The 20,916-nt window shown below is 42.8% G+C and overlaps 1 long non-coding RNA gene and 1 pseudogene across 1 annotated transcript in view; one reads left to right on the top strand and one right to left on the bottom strand.

The window, feature by feature from the left end:
• The window catches only part of LOC132426551 (uncharacterized), an 86,523-nt gene that overhangs the window by 25,669 nt on the left and 39,938 nt on the right, over window positions 1–20,916 (top strand). The window lies entirely within an intron of this gene.
• LOC132426549 (splicing factor 45 pseudogene) lies at window positions 6,070–7,267 on the bottom strand (annotated as a pseudogene).

Here is a 20,916-nt window from a genome sequence, read left to right as displayed (position 1 = left end):
TTTTACTGTCTTTTGCTGGGAACTTTTTTTTTATTAGTTTAAAAAATTTTTGTTTTTAATTAATTAATTAATTAATTTTTGGCTGCTTTGTGTCTTCGTTGCTGTGCACAGGCTTTCTCTAGATGCAGAGAGCAGGGGCTACTCTTTGCGGTGGCTTCTCTTGTTGCGGAACACAGGCTCCAGGTGCGCGGGCTTCAGTAGTTGTGGCACGTGGGCTCTAGAGTGCAGGCTCAGTAGTTGTGGCGCACGGGCTTAGTTGCTCCACGGCATGTGGGAATCTTCCCAGACCAGGGCTCGAACCTGTGTTCCCTGCACTGGCAGGCGGGTTCTTAACCACTGCGCCACCAGCGAAGTCCTTTGCAGGGAACCTAGAAGCAAACTTCCAGCCTGGCTTATCAAGGAAAGTCTCTGGGTGAGGACAGGATTTCACAGCTAAGTGTTTTCTTAAATTCCACAAGTCAACTCCACCCCTTTGCCTGCAGGTGACCTTTAGTGTGTTCCTAAGGGCTGGGAGCTGTGTTAGGCCTTGGTGACTGGGTGACACAATGATGTCACTTGCCTTCTGTAATGTTGTGATTTATAATAAGAAATATATACTTGGTCTTCTTCCTCAAAGCTGTCTCTGGCACAGAGTTCCCCATACCCTTGGAATTTCCTAATTGGTGAGAGCAATGAAGATGTCTTTTGTTATGTTAATGAGGCAACCTTTGGAAAGCTTCTAAGGGTGGGGACTGGTTGCCAACCACCTGGTTGGAACTCTCAGTCCACACCCCACCCCCATCGGCCTACGAAGCCTCCATAAAACCCCTAAGGATGGGGTTCAGAAAGCTTCTGGGTTGGTGATTTGGGGAGAGTGGTGCACTTGGGGAGAGCAGGAAGCTCCGAGCCCTTTCCCCCCACCTTGTACTATGCGTCTCTTCCATCTGGCTGTTCCTGAGTTATATCCTTTTATAATAAACCAGTCGTCTAGTAAGTAAAATGTTCCTCTGAGTTATGTGAGCTACTCTAGCAAATTAATCAAACCCAAGGAGGGGTTGTGGGAAGCTCCCATCTATAGCTGGTCAGTCAGAAGCACAGGTGACAACCTGGACTTGTGATTGGTGTCTCAGGTGGGGAAGTGGGGGGTTAGTCTTGTAGGACTGAGCCCTTAACCTGTGGGATCCGATGCCATCTCTGGGTCGATAGTGTCAGCGTTGAGTTGAATTGTAGAACACTTAGCTGGTGCCAGACAGTTGCCTGGTGTAGGGAAAAAACCCACATGTTGGAACTGGGTGACAGAGTTGGACCTCCTAACTGGACTCCTGCTTCCAAGCGCCTCCATCGCCTCTCTGTCCAGCACGCCTTGTGAGTTTGGTCTTCCCAGCAACCCATTTCCCTCACGGTGCAGCCCTGTTCCTTACTACCTCCTCTCACTCCCACTCTAGGCCACTCTGCTCTCCTGCTCAGGTTCCCACAGGGTCCTCAGCTACATCTCTTGCCTCTAGCCTCTCCCCTTTGGTCCTCATTCAGTATAATCTTCCATCTGTTCTCTGCCAGGAATGTCCTTCTTATCCAAATCCTGCCCGTTGGCTTAAGGCTCTCTGCTCCTGAAATCTCTTCTACTGCCCTCGCTCCCATCCCCTCTCCTTCCGTGGACTTTCTCAGCGCTTACATTTTGACCCTACACCGATCAGTAGGGCATTTGGTTCTGAATAAGGGAGTACCTCATTTGTCTCGCTGTCATAAAATCCTGCTCCTCCGGGTTTCCCTGGTGGCGCAGTGGTTGAGAGTCCGCCTGCCGATGTAGGGAACGCGGGTTCGTGCCCTGGGCCGGGAAGATCCCACATGCCGCGGAGCGGCTGGGCCTGTGAGCCATGGCCGCTGAGCCTGCGCGTCCGGAGCCTGTGCTCCGCAACAGGAGAGGCCACAACAGCGAGAGGCCCGCGTACCGCAAAAAACAAAACAAAGCAAAACAAAATCCTGCTTCTCCACTACCCACTCCACGCTCCCACCAACTCTAGCCTCCTGGAAGGGCTCTGGGACCCTGTGGAATGGGTGCAGCCTCTTCTCAGGAAAGAGCTTAAGACTTTTCTCCCACATGCTCATACAAACACCCCAGAGAAGCCCCCAAGATTTATGCGGGGGGACGGGGAATCGGAGCACAGTCAGAGTTGAGGCAGGAGGCTCCGAAAGCCCCCGTCTGCCTCGCTAGATCCTCAGCAGGACTCTACAGGGCATTAAGCCCAGGTGATGCCATCAGGATCAAAGCCCAGTTGCAGTACCTGGCAAACAGGGTCATTACTGTCATGCATCAGGATGCCAAAGATGGATCAGAAATGGCAATGTGGGGCTTCCCTGGTGGCGCAGTGGTTGAGAATCTGCCTGCTAATGCAGGGGACACGGGTTCGAGCCCTGGTCTGGGAGGATCCCACATGCCGCGGAGTGGCTAGGCCCGTGAGCCACAGCTGCTGAGCCTGCGCGTCTGGAGCCTGTGCTCCACAACAAGAGAGGCCGCGATGGTGAGAGGCCCCCGCACCGCGATGAGGAGTGGCCCCCGCTTGCCACAACTAGAGAAAGCCCTCGCACAGAGGCGAAGACCCAACACAGCAAAAATAAATTAATTAATTAATAAACTCCTACCCCCAACATCTTCTTTTAAAAAAATAAATAAAATACTTAAAAAAAATGGCAATGTGCTTCAACTGAATGACTAGTTTCCTCTGTTCTCTGGTAGTAACTTACTACCAGGTTAAGCTGTTTCTTGAGACGCTCTTGGACCTGAAGGTTAGGACCACATTGTCAACTCAGAGGATACTTGACTGTCTGTGTATTAATAGCAGAGTATGTGTCTCAATTGTCAAAATGTTGTACCCACAGCATAAGGGCTACGAGGAAAGGTTCCCCTCTGATTTATAATTAATGTCTCAAGGTAGTGGTGGGAATAATAATTAGAACAACAGACTTGGGTTCAAATCTTTCTGCTATTAGACTCAAAGTCTAAAAGCCTCAGTTTCCTTATCTGTGAAACGGGGATAATAATGGTAACTACCTTATAGAATGTTGTGGGGTTTAAGTGAAATCATGCATTTCAAACACTTAGCGCAGTTCCTGGGACAGGGTAAGTGTTCAATAAGTGTCAGCCATGATTGATATTATGTGAAGAGTCCTGTCATAAGATAAATCTGTAGTAGCAGAAGACAGACATTTTTTAGGTTTTAGTAGTAAGTACATGAAGGGTACCTGGGTAGAACTCTGTGAAGTTTTGGCTTTCTTGCTACCGCAGAAGTGAAGTGAGCCAAGGACACTGGTGGAATGTGACCCGGGGGTCTTGCTTTAGGACAGATGACCTGAGCATCACTTCTGGTTGCCCAAGTTTTGAGTTGCCTCTTGATGCTAATGGCATTGTGATGAGCTAAGCGTACACCGATGAAGTAAATAGTAATTGGGGTTGAGCACCTGTGGCTCATCAGCTCCCCCTAGAGGAAGGAGTGGGGTGGTGCTGGAAGGGGTTGCCAGGGGCCACTTGCTGATAACCACATGGGCCGAGTGTGAGCTCTGGATCAGGGACATCTTGGATCTGGAGTTTGAAAGCCTCTTGCGCATGTATCTGCCTGTAATCTCTCTTCCAGGCGTGGTGAGACTTGTGAAAATAAACCCCAGCCCCTAGTCTGTCCTGCTTGCCGTGCCAGGGCGGGAAGAACGCTCTGGATTGGGGGATAGTGGTAGTCGTCGCTCCGGGGGCTTCTGTGAGGGGGCTTAGGTCGCCGGTGAGCATGGCCGTCTGCTGCCCTGTTGCACGCCCTGCCCTTTGCTGCTTCTAAAGAGGGCAAAGCCTGCCTGTGTGGGTGGGAAAGGTATTATTACTGGGGCTGTTGTGGTTATTGCTGCCACCACCACCAGTTACACAGGTGGAAAAGGGTATTGGTTGGGTCAGAAAACTGTCATCGAGTACTCAGATTCCTCTACTTAGATCAGAGAAGGAAAGAGAAAAGAAAAAAGACACTAATGGATCCTAAGAGACCAGAATGAACACTGAAGTGCATTTTGTCAGAAACAAAGGCCAGAGAAGGCAGTGAGATGTCCAGGGCTGCCATCTTCCTGGCAAGATACAACCCTTCCCCTGACCCCTAAGGCCATTTTTGGTGGCTGACTACGTGGTAGAGATCCTGCAGGTGCGGTCTGCACATTGTCCTGTGTAATCCTTGGGACAAACCCACGATGAAGGGGTCATTGTACCTCTTTTACAGTTAAGGCAAAGGAGCCTCAAAGACCTTAAGAGATTTGTCCACTTTGATAGAGCTAGCAAATGGGAGAGTGAAATTTGAACTTGGCTCTGACTAGATCTAGAATTTTCCAATTCATAACTTGGATGTTGCTTCCCAGGGCTCCATTTTCCTTCTCAGTAAAATGGGGGCGTGAAACTGGTTCTAAGGCCATCCTTCTAACGCCAGTGACCACAGGTGGCCATCAATAATTGAAAAAGGGAAAGTATAGGAAAGAATCCGGTTTGGTGAAACAGCAGTTCTGTCTGAATAGAGTGATCCAGGCAAGAGGTGTGTCCCAGGGGCTGGCAGGGGGCACAGGCAACTTTGGGAGGAGAGTTCTGAGAAGGCAGGGATTGAGACACATAGCGTCTGTCTTCCTCAGGCCATTTGGGTCCCCTGGGAAGGACATTAAAGATGCTGTCCTTTCTTGTGCCACTCTGCCCTTTCTCCTAGCCATGAACCCTGGGCTCTCACTCTTTCTTCCTCCCTAGGAAACAGGTGGGCCTGTCTACCTAGCTTTGGGCCACCAGACTGGACTCTCAGCTCTCAAAACTATGTTTTCCTTACCACTAGATGCTTCTCCTTTTATGCCTCTTCACCACAGGCCCAGCATCAGCACTGGGGGGGGGGGTCCTGGAAAAGTGGCTGGAGACTTCATCCCCTTGTCCGTGTCACTAGGTAGCTCTTGCTTCTCTGGGAACTATTGTGAATGACCCAAGACCAAAAGTGTAAATCAAAGCCTCATGATGCTTTGAGAGCTTCACACTTTCTCTGAACTGGCAACATCAGCAGCTCTGTCTGCACCCACTGCACCAGGATGACTGTTAGGATTCAAACTGTCACCAGAGCTCCAGCAGACAGGATTCTCTGACCTCACCCATGATGCCAGAACATTCCATGGTCCAGCTCAGACTCATATCCAGCAACTGTAAGACCCTCCAAGACAGTTTCTTTTTTGCAGTAAAACCCCCCATGGATGTGCACTCATGAATCAATTTTATTAATGTATAATTTACAGATTAAAATGCATCTATTTTACCTGTGCATTTGGTGACTTTTGACGTATTTATACACCTGTATAATCAGCATCATGATCAATATAGAGAACATTTACATCATCCTAAAATGTTCCCTGTTCCCTTTCTCATTTTTCCATCCCTGGTCCTAGACATCCACTGACCTGCTTTCCGTCTTGATAGATTTATCTTTTTTATAGTTTCATACAAATGAAATCTTCCAGTATGTAGTCTTCTATGTCTGGCTTCTTTCACTCAGCACAAAAATGTTGAGATTCATCCATGCGATCGCATGTATCATAGGTCATTTCTTTTTCTTTCTTTTTTTTTTAGTAACTTGCAGGTTTTATCAAAATGAATTTAAAAAAAAAAAAGAAAGAAAGAAAAGCAAAGGGTAACACAACCCCATATCCCAAAACTTTCTAGATATTTTAGTGCAAGAAATGCCGTATCACTGAAGCACTTGAGGATTATCATGAAATCCTAGCAAAAAATGTAAGCACCTCAGAAGTGGTAATAAAAAAGAGAAACAACCAGAGAGGCACACATTGTTATTTATTTATTTATGTTTTTGAATTTTATTTTATTTTTTTATACAGCAGGTTCTTATTAGTTATCTATTTTGGTTTTTTTTAAAGGATTTTTATACTATATTAAAAAACCACAAAATAAAAAAGGGATCAGTCGACATATATCTTAGAAGTCCTTCCAGAGTCTCTGTACCCACAGCCATGCAGGCTGCCTGTCGCCTTGCTCTCCGCTGCTCAGTCTGCAGCTTATTGAAGGATCGCTGGAGATGACTCAGGCTCTAGTTCTTGCAGTCACACTTGTTCTGCCAAATCCAAGACCCTGAATTTATCCAAATTGTAGAAACATGCTTTGACCACCCGTCCACCAAAATACCTCCCATTCAGATCAAATACAGCTTTAATTGCTGATTCAACCCTCTCAAATTCTAAAAATATTCGTACTGCTTCATCATTAGGGGCACCAGGAATTTCAAATATCACACATTTTCCAACTTTGCCATATTTTTCACACTCTTCCTTGGTTTCAACTTCCAAGTCTTCATCTACCTCTCCTGCACCAACCATGTTCCTTAGTAGGACCACTTTAGTAGGACACTTATGTATTTCAGTTAATGGATTTGAATCCCACTTCCTGGTTGCATCTTTCTCAGTGGCGTCGCCCACGATGATCTTGCCTCCCCGCTTGGTGGTCTTCTCCCCTGACAGCGCTGTGCTCAAGCCCTGCTCGTGCTTCCCAAGACCCTGGCCTTCCTGGAAGCCGTACTTCTGCATGATTTTATGTGCTACTGTGCCACCATGTTGGGGAGGAAGGAGTTGCCGGGGCCGGTCGGGGATCTGGGTCTGTCTTCTTCCTCGTACACTGGGGGAGGGATAGCAGCTTTGGAAGACGGTGAGCGAGGTCTTGAATCCTCGGCATAAGGAAAGTCTCGGAGTAACTCTTTGTGTTTCTCTACAAGAGAAGTGGGTGGTGGAATGGCAGCTCCGCCCCTACTTCTCTTCTTCCTCTCTGGCTCATAATCTTCATCAGAATCTGAATCTGGTCGCCTGGAAAACCCCCTAGCTTCATGTCTGTCTTTACGCCTCTTTTCTCTCTCTTCTATTTCTGTCTTTCCAGCTTCCACTGTCTCTGTCGCTCCTCTGTTTGGCGCTTCACTACTTTCTCATAATCGTTAGGAAACATGGGATCATATTCATCAGCTAGGGGAATCAAAACTTCTCCTGCAGTGGGAACCGGATCCGTGAGGCCCGCTGCCACGTGCGGCGCGGTGTCCACAATCTGCCTCTGGTCTGAAGAGGCACCTGGCTTCGGGTTGATTACCGGGTCAAGGACTGTACTTTGTTTTGTCCTCCGGCTCTTCGCCTGAGTGACAGCTGCCTTCTTCACCTGGAGCTGAGACTACAGAAGTGTGAAGTTTTGGGACCAGGCTGCTGTTTTTGAGTCACTGGTCTCCACTCCCAGGTCATCGTACAGGGACATCTCAGTTTAATGCCGGCCCGCCCGGCCGACGCTCCCAGGCCGCGGCGGCGCACCGGGGCCGAGGCGGCGCGGACTCGACGGGCTGGGCGCTGGGTGTCAGCCCCAGACGGCCGGACCTCTCCGGCGCCAACCCCTACGCTGAGTCCGCGGGGCCCGCGGCGGCGCCGTCATTTCTTTTTTTTTTTTTTAATTGAGGTATAGTTGATGTACAATGTTATGTAAGTTACAGGTGTATAACATAGTGTTTCATAATTTTTAAAGGTTATACGCCACTTACAGTTATTATAAAATATTGGCTCTATTCCCTGTGTTGTACAATATGTCCCTGTAGCTTATTTCTTTTATACGGCAGTAGTTTGGTACCTCTTAATCCCCTACCTATATGTTGCCCCTCCCCTTTTCCCTCTCTCCACTGGTAGCCGCTAGTTTGTTCTCTATATCTGTGAATCTCGTTTTTGTTATGTTCACTAGTTTGTTATATTTTTTTAGATTCCACATGTAAGTGGTAGCATACAGTATTTGTCTTTCTCTGTCTGATATTTCACTTAGCATAATTTCCTCCAAGTCCATCCATGTTGTTAAAGGTCATTTTTATTATTGCCGAGTAGTTTCAGTTGTAAGGATATACGTCAATTTGTTTATCCATTCCCCTGGTAATGGACAGTTGGATGGTTTCTAGTTTTTGACTACTATGAATAAAATTGCTATAACATTTACATACTAATCTTTGTGTAGACATGTGTTTTAATTTCTTTTGGGTAGCAGCCAGGAGTGGAATTGCTGAGTCTGTGGTACATATGTGCTTAACTTTATAAGAAATTTGTGTTAGGTTTTGTCAGATATTTTTTTTTGCATCTATTGAGCAAATCATGTGGGTTTTCTTCTTTGACTGTTAATATGGTGAAATACAATAATTGAAATTCAAACGTTAAATATTCAAACACTTGATCCATGCTGATTAACCTTTTCTATACATTGCCTGACTTGATTTCTTAAAATTTTGTTACAGATTTTTGCAATCATATTATGAAGGATGTTGGTCTCAGTTTTTCATTTATTTGCAATGTGTTTGCCTGGTGTAGGTATCAAGATAATGTTGGTCTCATAAAATGACTTGGGAAGTGTTCTCTCTTCCTCCGTTCTCTGGTAGAATTGGTATTATTTCTTCCTTAAATGCTTGATAGAATTTATCAGTAAAGATATCTGGGTCTGGAAGTTTCTTTGTTAGAAGGTTTTAAATTACAAATTGATTTTTTTTTTCTATTTTTTGGCCATGCCACGCAGCATGCGGGATCTTAGTTCCCCAACCAGGGGTCGAACCCATGCCCCCTGCAGTGGAAGCGAGGTGTCTTAACCATTGGACTGCCAGGGAATCCCACAAATCAGTTTTCTTTAACAGATATTGAGATACTCAGATTTCCTATTTCTTCTTGAGTCAGTTTTATTAATTTCTATCTTTCAAGACATTTGTCTATTTCATCTAAGTTGCTGAGTTTATTGACAAACATCTTTTCACAGTCTTCTCTTATTGTCCCTTTAATGACTTTAAAGTTAGTAGTGATGTTCCCGCTATCATTTCTGCTATTGGTAATTGTGGTTTTTTTTCTTTTTAACTTGATCAGTCTGGCTAAGGGTTTGTCAAATTTGTTGATATTTTGTTTGTTTGACCATATTCTATTTCATTGATTTCTGTTTACTTTGGTGAAAGTTTAGACAATTAATCTTAGACATTTCTTGTTCTTGTCTTGTTTTATTGTTAACTTTTTAAATGTATAGAAATGTATACTGTAGGAAGTGAGAATTTCCCATAACCCATTCCCCCCGGAGGTAACTGCCTTTCTACCAATGTGCTGATCACCAAAGACATACTAAAGGACTTGACATCCCACTAATCCACCACATGCCTTTGAACATGGGTGCCTTTGCTCCTGACATTCCTTCAGAAAGGAATACTCTCCCCAACATTCTCCACCTGGTGAATTCATAGTTATTAAGGTCCATCTCAAATACCACGTCCTCCTTGAAATTTCCTTCAGTTCTTCCAATCAGAGTTCATTCTCTTCTCTGTGTACCACTGGACTCTGCATGATTGTACTATATTGATCATTGGAAGGGTAGAATTTGAATTTGGTCCATTTGTTCCAAAGTCCACACTTTCGTGTGCTATGCTGCTTCCTTGGCATTTTTCTATTGGATTTTAGAGCAGTTTTCTATAATTCTTGACTTACTATACTCTTTCTGTTTGTTTGTTTTAATTGAGGTATAATTCACATTACATAAAATTCTCCTTTTTAAGGTGCACAATTATTACAGGATTTTAATCTCAAATTTCTTTATGGAAAGAATTATATTCATCTTAGTATTTCCAGTTCCTGGTACAGCACTTAACACTCAATATAAGACATTCAGTAAATGTTTCCTGAATGAAGAAAATAAGTGTTTACTATATGTTCTCTGCTGGTATTTCTCAAATTCAGTGTGCATACAAATCACCCAGGGAGACTGTTAAAATGCAGATTCTGATTTGGAAGTGGAATCTGAGATCTAAACTTCTAACAAGCTTTTTACATGATGCCTGTGCTGCTGATCTGAGGCCCACACTTTGTTCTATTTGTTTGTTTTTTATTTTATTTATTTATTTTTTAAATGTTTTTATTGGAGTGTAATTGCTTTACAATGGTGTGTTAGTTTCTGCTTTATAACAAAGTGAATCAGTTATACATATGCATATGTTTCCATATCTCTTCCCTCTTACGTCTCCCCACCTCCCACCCTCCCTATCCCACCCCTCTAGCTGGTCACACAGCACTGAGCTGATCTCCCTGTGCTATGCGGCAGCTTCCCACTAGCTATCTACCTTACGTTTGGTGGTGTATATATGTCCATGCCTCTCTCTCGCTTTGTCACAGCTCACCCTTCCCCTCCCCATATCCTCAAGTCCATTCTCTAGTAGGTCTGTGTCTTTATTCCTGTCTTACCCCTAGGTTCTTCATGACATTTTTTTTCCCCTTAAATTCCATATATATGTGTTAGCATACGGTATTTGTCTTTCTCTTTCTGACTTACTTCACTCTGTATGACGGACTCTAGGTCTATCCACCTCATTACAAATAGCTCAATTTCGTTTCTTTTTATGGCTGAGTAACATTCCACTGTATATATGTGCCACATCTTCTTTATCCATTCATCTGTTGATGGACATTTAGGTTGCTTCTATGTCCTGGCTATTGTAAATAGAGCTGCAATGAACATTTTGGTACATGACTCTTTTTTTTTTGCGGTACGCGGGCCTCTCAGTGTTGTGGCCTCTCCCGTTGCGGAGCACAGGCTCCAGACGCGCAGGCTCAGCGGCCATGGCTCACGGGACCAGCCGCTCCGCAGCATGTGGGATCTTCCCGGATCGGGGCACGAACCCATGTGCCCTGCATCGGCAGGCAGACTCTCAACCACTGCGCCACCAGGGAAGCCCCATGACTCTTTTTGAATTATAGTTTTTTCAGGATATATGCCCAGTACTGGGATTGCTGGGTCATATGGTAGTTTCTATTTTTAGTTTTTTAAGGAACCTCCATACTGTTCTCCATAGTGGCTGTATCAACTTACATTCCCACCAACAGTGCAAGAGGGTTCCCTTTTCTCCACACCCTCTCCAGCATTTATTGTTTCTAGATTTTGTGATGATGGCCATTCTGACCGGTGTGAGATGGTACCTCATTGTAGTTTTGATTTGCATTTCTCTAATGATTAGTGATGTTGAGCATTCTTTCATGTGTTTGTTGGCAATCTGTATATCTTCTTTGGAGAAATGTCTATTTAGGTCTTCCGCCCATTTGTGGATTGGGTTGTTTGTTTTTTTGATATTGAGCTGCATGAGCTGCTTGTATATTTTGGAGATTAATTCTTTGTCAGTTGCTTCGTTTGCAAGTATTTTCTCCCATTCTGAGGTTTGTCTTTTCGTCTTGTTTATGGTTTCCTTTGCTGTACAAAAGCTTTGACGTTTCATTAGGTCCCATTTGTTTATTTTTGTTTTTATTCCCATTTCTCTACGAGGTGGGTCAAAAAGGATCTTCCTGTGATTTATGTCATAGAGTGTTCTGCCTATGTTTTCCTCTAAGAGTCTGATAGTGTCTGGCCTTACATTTAGGTCTTTAATCCATTTTGAGTTTATTTTTGTGTATGGTGTTAGGGAGTGTTCTAATTTCATTCTTTTACATGTAGCTGTCCAGTTTTTTTTTTATGGTTTTTATTCATCAGTTTGATAATATGGTGTATCACATTGATTGATTTGTGTACATTGAAGAATCCTTGCATCCCTGGGATAAATCCCACTTGATCGTGGTGTATGATCCTTTTAATGTGTTTTTGGATCCTGTTAGCTCTTCTCTAAATGTTTGATAGAATTCGCCTGTGACGCCATCTGGTCCTGGGCTTTTGTTTGTTGGAAGATTTTTAATCACAGTTTCAATTTCAGTGCTTGTGATTGGTCTGTTCGTATTTTCTATTTCTTCCTGCTTCAGTTTCGGAAGGTTGTGCATTTCTCAAAATTTTTCAATTCCTTCCAGGTTCGGACCACACTTTGAATTGCAACGCTCTAAGGTACCTTCTCTCTAGAGTAAAGGTAGTTCTCCTGAACGTACGCAAGGGGGCGCAATGGGCCAACATTTCTACTGCTATTTATAACAAAGTAGTGAATGAATTCCTGTGACATGCTTTTTGGCAGCTGTTTTGCTAATTATTATTTATTTCATGGAACAGGCACAGTAGATAGCTCAGTATACTAAAAATAGACTTTCCTTTAAGCCATGTGTTTTGAAGAATTTGCCACGATTATGCGCATAGAAACTGGAAACCCTCACAATCTGTTATTAGAAGTGTCAAATAAGAATAGCACTAAAAAATTATTAGATATGAGAGATCTGAAAGATGTGAAAATGATAATAATAGTGATAATAAAAGTAATAATGATAATATCAGTCATTTATCGATACCTATTAAGTGTGTAGTATTGTACTAGCTGTCTCACATGAATGGTTTCATTTAATCCTCACAACCACCCCATGAAATAAGGTAATATTGCCCTCATTTTACAGGTAAGAAAATCGATGCTTAGAGAAATTAAATAAAATGCCCAAGTTCTGGAAGTCATAATTGGAAGGGTAGAATTTGAACATGCTCCATCTTTTTCTTTTTTAATTAATTAATTTATTTATTGAATTTTATTTATTTTTTTATACAGCAGGTTCTTATTAGTTATCTATTTTATACACATCACTGTATACCTGTCAATCCCAATCTCCCAATTCATCACACCACCACCACCACCCCACCTCCCAGCCACTTTCCCCACTTGATGTCCATACGTTTGTTCTCTACGTCTGTGTCTCTCTTTCTGCCCTGAACATGCTCCATCTTTTTCCAAAGTTCACACTCCTGTGTGCTGTGCTGCTTCCTCAGAATTTTCTTTTCTTTTTTTGTGGGGGGAGGATTTTCTTTTGGTGTTTAGAGCAGTGATCTACGATTCTTGATTTGCCATACGCTTTTTAAAATTTGAGATATGATTCATATAGCATAAAGTTCACCCTTCTAAAGCACACAGTTCACTGGTTTTTAGTATAATAAATACAAGGTTGTGTAACTATTGTCATATCTAATTCCGGAATATTTTTGTCACCCCCTAAGAGAAATCCATACTCATTAGCAGTCTCTCCTCCTTTTCCCCTTCCACAGCCCCTGAAAACCACTAATTTACCTTCTATCCCTATGAATTTGTCTATTCCAGGCATTTCACATAAGTGTAATCATGCAACTCGTGGCCTTTTGTGTCTGGCTTTTTTCACAGAGCATAATGTTTTCGGAGTTCATCCATATTGTAGCATATATCAGTCCTTCCTTTTTATGTCTGAACAATATTCCAAAGTATAGACATACCACATTTTGTTTATTCATTTATCAATGGATAGACATTTGCGTTGTTTCCATTTTATAGCAATTATGAATAATGCTGCTATGAACATTTAGATATACATTTTTGGACAAACATAAATTTTCAATTCTCTTGGGTAAATACCAGAGAGTGGAATTGCTGGATTATATGTTAACTCTATGTTCAGCTTCTTGAGGGACTTCTAGATGGTTTTCCTCAGTAGCTGCACCATTTTATATTCCCACCAACAGTTTCCTCCATATAATTGTCGTTGTTGATTTACCATGATCTGGTAATCATGAATTAATCGAAGGGGAGATAATCAAATTCTCAAACATGTTTCAAAATGAAATGCCCTTTAATTTTTTAAAGTGATGAGTGGGCTTCTGCCTACTGCTGTGGAAAGAACACTGAACTGGGCTTCTTCATCATTAACTATCGTTCTCTATGATTAACTGTGTGACCCATATTATGATCTAGTCCTTCAGACTCTCAGCTGTAGATCTGGGATAATAAAACCTGCCTTGCTTCCCTGGTGGTACTGGCATGAAGTTAAAACCAAATAGCTAAGGCAGGAGAAAGCACTTTCACAAATGAAAGAGTTGCCAAAATTAATGAAGTTTAAGCACCAGTGCCCCTCTTTTGCCTTGGCCCTTTCCAAGGCCCCGGTCTCTGGCCACTCTGTAACCCTTCTCCTCTAGTGGGGTGGCACTGGTGTGGACAAGGACATGCTGAGTCACAACTAAAGGTAAGTTCAGCTGGGCTCTATGGGACTTGTTTCTAATAAGGTGAATCCTAGGTATCAAGAAAGTCATGGCAGTACCTTCGTTTATTCAACAACCAACTGTATTGCATCTAGTACCTGTACTAAGTGCTGGGAATACAATTTTTTTTTGGGTTCGCGGACCTCTCACTGTTGTGGCCTCTCCCGTTGCGGAGCACAGGCTCCGGACGCGCAAGCTCAGTGGCCATGGCTCACGGGCCTAACCACTCCGCGGCATGTTGGATCTTCCCGGACCAGGACACGAACTCGTGTCCCCTGCATCGGCAGGCGGACTCTCAACCACTGCGCCACCAGGGAAGCCCAAGGGAATACAATTTTTAAAAAGGGTAGTTGGAATTTAATATAGCCTTCTGGGACACCAATTGACAGAGCACACTTATTGATAAAATAAGCAAATATAGAAGAATTACATAACATGAATAATAAGCCTGAAAAAATAGATACATATCACATATATCCAACAAATAGAATATGTACTTTTTCTATATGTGCAACATTACGTTTCTGCCTCTGTGTACGCTGCATTGTGCTCACCACCAAAAGTATAGTTTCCACCTGTCACCATTCAGTTGATCCCCTTTACCTGTTTCACCCTCCCCCCACTCCCCTTCCCCTCTGCTAACCACTACTCTTTTCTCTGTATTTATTTGTTTGTTTTTATCTGGTTTGGTCCATTCATTTATTTAAAACCATGTTTTATCTTCTACATATGTGTGAAATCATATGGTATTTGTCTTTCCCCGTCTGACTTATTTTACTTAGCATAATACCCACAAGGTCCATCCACTTTGTTCAAATGGCAAGATTTCATCTTTCTTTTATGGCTGAGTAGTATTCCATTGTGTGTGTATGTATATATACACACACTTCTTTATTCACTCGTACATTGATGGGCACTTAGGTTGTTTTCATACCTTGGCTATTGTAAATAATGCTTCAGGGAACATAGGGGTGCATGTATCTTTTCAATTAGTGTTTTCATATTCTTTAGATAAATACCCAGAAGTGAGATAGCTGGATGATGTAGTAGTTCTGTTTTTAATTTTTTGAGGCACCTCTTTACTGTTCTCCGTAGTGGCTGCACTAATTTACGTTCCCACCAACAGTGTGTGAGGGCTCCCTTTTCTCCACATCGTCTCCAACATTTTTTATATCTTGCCTTTTTGATAATAACCATAGAATATGTACATTTGGATTGTACCTTGTATATTTATTAATATTGGCCATGTTCTAGGCCACAGAAAAAGATCAATTTATTCCAAAGATTATTTTATTCAGTATCATGCAGACTATGTTCTGTAATTATAATGCAATAAAATTAGAAATCAATAACAATAAAAGAGTTAAAAAACTTTCCTTTTTCTGGAAAACAACAAAAACAAATCAAAACCAAAAATAGTCCCCCAAATCCTTGGGTTAAAAAGATCATCATATGTCAGAATGCATGAGGCACAAAGTAGTATTTAGAGGGAAAAATTATAGTTTGAACAAATTTATTAGAAAGCAGGACCATTTGAAGGAAAATAAACAAAGCATTCAACAAGAATAGTTTGAAGAAGACAACTGAGCAAACTCTACTCATGGGCTTCTGACTTATATGTACACAGGATGCTGAGTGAGCCCAGTGGAGGTGCATCTAACCTGTGGGGATCACATGTGAGCTGTTGGATGGAGTATAAGGAATCAGATTAAGATATCTGGGAAAAGCAAAGAGCAAGTGCGCTGAGGTGAGAAGCAGCCAGTGGTTGTGCCCCACTGCAGGGAACGGTTCCTATGGAGAGGGGGTCAGAGAGAAGGCAAGGGTTATGTCAGACCATGAAAGCTTTGTTGTGAAATAAAAGGAAGGCATAACACATTTTTTAAAATAAAAGGATGATGATTTCAAATAAGAGTTTGAGCTCCAGGGTCAGATGATGCTGAGTTTGAATCTCACTTATGCAAACTGTGGGGTTCTAGCTGTGTGCTCATGGGCCAGCCATTTAACCTCTGCAAGCCTCAATGTCCTCATCTTTAAGTAATAATAATAGCTACCTGATAAGCGTATTGGTGTATAAAGCACTTAGCACAGTGCCTGACATAGACTTAGGATTCATCTGTTGTTCCAGTGTAATTGTTCATAGCACACCCTTTCATGATCAAAAGTGTCTCTGTCTGGACTTCCCTGGTGGCGCAGTGGTTGAGAGTCCGCCTGCCGATGCAGGGGACGCGGGTTCGTGCCCCGGTCTGGGAGGATCCCACATGCCACAGAGCGACTAGGCCCGTGAGCCATGGCCACTGAGCCTGCGCGTCCGGAGCCTGTGCTCCGCAGCGGGAGAGGCCACAACAGTGAGAGGCCCGCGTACCACAAAAAAAAAAAAAAAAAAAATAGTGTCTCTGGCTGATAAATTATATGGTCACATCAAGTTGGCACTCAGTATGTCGCCTCTATGTGTGTGTGTGATGATCTTTAGAAAGATCATCCTGGATGCACATTGGAGCCTGGATTTGAAGGACACTAGACTAAAGACAGAGGGGTCACTTAGGAGGGACCTGAACCAGGCAGGTGAGGACAGACTGGAGAGTTCCAGAAGAGAGGTGTATTTTTTAAAAAGGACGCAGCTTTTATACAACTGGTGACTACTAAGATGCTTCTAGGCCTCATTAATATTCCTGACTTAGAGGACCAAGTGGGTGGTGACAGGGAATTCACCCCAGTGGGTCCAACAGAAGGAAGCACATATTCGGGATGCAGGCATGTGGGATGGTGAGTTTTGGACGCGTCAACTTTAAAGACTTCTGGGGGATTGCAGCATGGAGGGGATCATTAGAGAGTCAGAAAGCAGAATCTGAAGTTCAGGGAGAGGCCAGGTCTGGAGATGGAAATATGGGTCTTACCTGTATGTGTGAGCAAACGAGATGACTCAGGGAGAGAAGTGAAAAGTGGGATGAGATGAGGGCTGAAGAGCAAGCCCCGAGGAACACTGCCAGGTAGACGTCCATGAAGGATGCTGTTGCCCGGGAGCTTGGGAAAGCCGGGAGAAATAAGGGTCAGAGCAGACAAAGAGGGCAGAGTCTCAAGGTGCAGCGAGCTGTCAGTGGCATCAGTTCTATGGAGAAGTTGGATATGAGGAGGGCACAGAGGTGCCATCGGGTTCTGCCTGTGACGTCATGGCTGCTTTGGGAAGAAAGTTTCCGAGGAGTGGTGGGGTGGAAGCCGGTTGAAGAAAGTTTAGTTTGAATGGATGGCAGCTCAGGAGGAATGAAGAGTTAAGTTGTACTTATAACGTTTCTCAGACTCGTAGATTCAAGTCAAATCCATAATTCTGATAATTAAAAGAATCCCTTAGTTCTGGTATAATTCTTGTGGCTGACGAATGAGCACCCCTAGTTGCTGCTCATTGTGTGCTGATATCGTGCCGGACACCCTGGCCACAGTGTCTGGTGTGACAATCCCAGCGAGGGGATGAGGAAGGTGTCCCTTGACAAATGCAGAAACTGAAGTTCAGAGGCTCTACGTGACCTGCTCAATGTCACACAACTACCCAGTCCCAGAACTGCAAATCACACTCATCTCTGATCCACCCCAAGTCCAGTTCATTCCTCTGAACCTCAACTCCAACCTCACAACCTTCCCTCTTCTTTTAAACTGTCTGAAAAAGAAATTCAAAAATGCCTACTACATAGTAACCACTTTTAAAAATAAAAATGCAGAAAGTTCTCATAGCTGCCGATGGAACCAATCACCTGTTCGTCACGGTATAACCTGGGGACCTCAGAAATGTGAAAAGCATTAAAAAAAAAAAATCACTGTGCTTTCTTGTGCTGAAAGGGAACAGTGGAAAATGACCTGTCTTTCCTACCTGAGCCCCCACCCCCCGCTTTAGGGGAAACAAGGAAACTTTGTGTATCTTTCAGTCCCAGAAAAGGGGGGCCTTGTCTGTGAGTAAAATAGCAAGTTTCATCTTAACCTTCAAGAACGATGTCTTTTCATGTCTTCATGGGGTACCTGAAGCCCTGCCAACCTCATGAGTGAGAAACCAGACCCACTCACCCTGGCCTGTCCACACCAGTCCCCACCACATCGGAGGCTCTTTCTGAGGTTCTTTCAGGGGTGTGAGTGCACCCTTGTCCTTGGGGAGCCATTCATATGTTATTCTCTACAGCACATGCGTGCTCTGTACAGCCTTTTCTATGTATGGAACACTTCATAATATGGTCCCAAAGGCACTGCTTAAAAAATATAAAGAAGAGTAAGACTAATATTTTCAGGAGAAAATAAAATCTTTTTTTTTTTAAATAGATCTTTATTGGAGTATAACTGCTTCACAATACTGTGTTATTTTCTGTTGTACAACAACGTGAATCAGCCATATGCATACGTATATCCCCATATCCCCTCCCTCTTGCGTCTCCCTCCCACCTTTCCAATCCCACCCCTCTAGGTCGTTGCAAAGCCCCGAACTGATCTCCCTGTGCTATGCAGCTGCTTCCCACTAGCCATCCATTTTACACTTGGTAGTGTATATATGTCTATGCCACTCTCTCACTTTGCCCCAGCTTCCCCTTCCCCGACCCGTGTCTTCAGATCTATTCTCTATGTCTATGTCTTTATTCCTGCCTTGCCACTAGGTTCATCAGTACCATTTTTTTTTTTTTAGATTCCATATATACGCATTAGCGTGCGGCATTTGTTTTTCTCTTCCTGACTTACTTCACTCTGTATGACAGTCTCTAGGTCCATCCACCTCACTACAAGTAACTCAACTTTATTTCTTTTTATGGCTGAGTATATATGTATATACACATATATTCTATTGTATATATGTGCCACATCTTTATCCATTCATCTGTCAATGGACATTTAGGTTGCTTCTATGTCCTGGCTATTGTAAATAGTGCTGCAATGAACATTGTGTTACATGACTCTTTTTGAATTATGGTTTTCTCAGGGTATATGCCCAGTAGTGAGATTGCTGGGTCATATGTTAGTCTATTTTTATTTTATTTTATTTTATTTTTTGCGGTACGCGGGCCTCTCACTGCTGTGGCCTCTCTCGTTTTGGAGCACAGGCTCCAGATGCACAGGCCCAGCGGCCATGGCCCACGGGCCCAGCCGCCCCACGGCATGTGGGATCTTGCCGGACTGGGGCATGAACCAGTGTCCCCTGCATCGGCAGGCGGATCCTCAACCACTGCGCCACCAGGGAAGCCCCTATTTTTAGTTTTTTAAGGAACCTCCATACTGTTCTGCATAGTGGCTGTATCAATTTACATTCACAATCAGCAGTGCAGGAGGGTTTCTTTTTCACCATACCCTTTCCAGCATTTACTGTTTCTAGATTTTTTGATAATGGCCATTCTGTGAAGTGATACCTCATTGTAGTTTTGATTTGCATTTCTCTAATAATTAGGGATGTTGAGCAGCTTTTCATGTGCCTCTTGGCCATCTGTATGTCTTCTTTAGTGAAATATCTATTTAGGTCTTCCACCCATTTTTTAATTGGATTGTTTTTTGTTTTGGATATTGAGCTCCATGAGCTGTTTGTATATTTTGGAGATTAATCCTTTGTCCTTTGTTTCATTTGCAAATATTTTCTCCCATTCTGAGGGTTGTCTTTTTGTCTTGTTTATGGTTTCCTTTGCTGTGCAAAAGCTTTTAAGTTTAATTAGCTCCCATTTGTTTATTTTTGTTTTTATTTTCATTACTCTAGTAGGAGGTAGGTCAAAAAAGATCTTGCTGTGGTTTATGTCAAAGAGTGTTTTTCCTATGTTTTCCTCTAAGAGTTTTTATAGTTCTGGTCTTACATTTAGGTCTTTAATCCATTTGGAGTTTATTTTTGTGTGTGGTGTTAGGGAGGGTTCTAATTTCATTCTTTTACGTGTAGCTGTCCAGTTTTCTCAGCACCACTTACTGAAGAGGCTGTCTTTTCTGCATTGTATGTTCTTGCCTTCTTTGTCAAATTAGGTGACCATGTGTGCGTGGGTTTATCTCTGGGCTTTTTATCCTGTAGCATTGATCTGTATTTCTGTTGTGCCAGTACCATATTGTCTTGATTACTGTAGCTTTGTGGTGTAGTTTGAAGTTGGGGAACCTGATTCCTCCAGCTCCGTTTTTCTTTCCCAAGATTGCTTTGGCTATTCGGGGTCTTTTGAGTTTCCATACGAACTGTAAAATTTTTTGTTCTAATTCTGTGAAGAATGCCATTGGTAGTTGGACAGGGATTGCATTGAATCTGTAGGTTGCTTTGGGTAGTATAGGCATTTTCACAATGTTGATTCTTCCAATCCAAGAACATGGTATATTTCTCCATCTGTTTGTGTCATCTTTGATTTCTTTCATCCGTGTTTTATAGTTTTCTGAGTACAATTCTTTCACCTCCTTAGGCAGGTTTATTCCTAGGTATTTTATTCTTTTTGTTGCAGTGGTAAATGGGATTGATTCCTTAATTTCTCTTTCCAATTTTTCATTGTTAGTTTATAGGAATGCCAGAAATTTCTGTGCATTAATTTTGTATCCTGCAACCTTACCAAATTCATTGATTAATTCTAGTAGTTTTCTGGTGGCATTTTTAGGATTTTCTATGTATAGTATCATGTCATCTGCAAACAGTGACAGCTTTACTTCTTCTTTTCCAATTTGTATTCCTTTTATTTCTTTTTCTTCTCTGATTGCCGTGGCTAGGACTTCCAAAACTATGTTGAATAAGAGTGGTGAGAGTGCACGTCCTTGTCTTGTTCCTGATCTTAGTGGAAATTCTTTCAGTTTTTCACCATTGAGTATGATGCTTGCTGTGGGTTTGTCATATATGGCCTTTATTATGTTGAGGTAGGTTCCCTCTATGCCCATTTTCTGGAGAGTTTTTATCATAAGTGGGTGTTGAATTTTGTCAAAAGCTTTTTCTGCACCCATTGAGATGATTATATGTTTTTTTTTCTTAATTTGTTAACATGGTGTATCACATT

The sequence above is a fragment of the Delphinus delphis genome, chromosome 6 (genome assembly GCF_949987515.2).
Source record: "Delphinus delphis chromosome 6, mDelDel1.2, whole genome shotgun sequence".
Taxonomy (NCBI): domain Eukaryota; kingdom Metazoa; phylum Chordata; class Mammalia; order Artiodactyla; family Delphinidae; genus Delphinus; species Delphinus delphis.
This window is presented reverse-complemented; position numbering and strand designations above follow the sequence as displayed.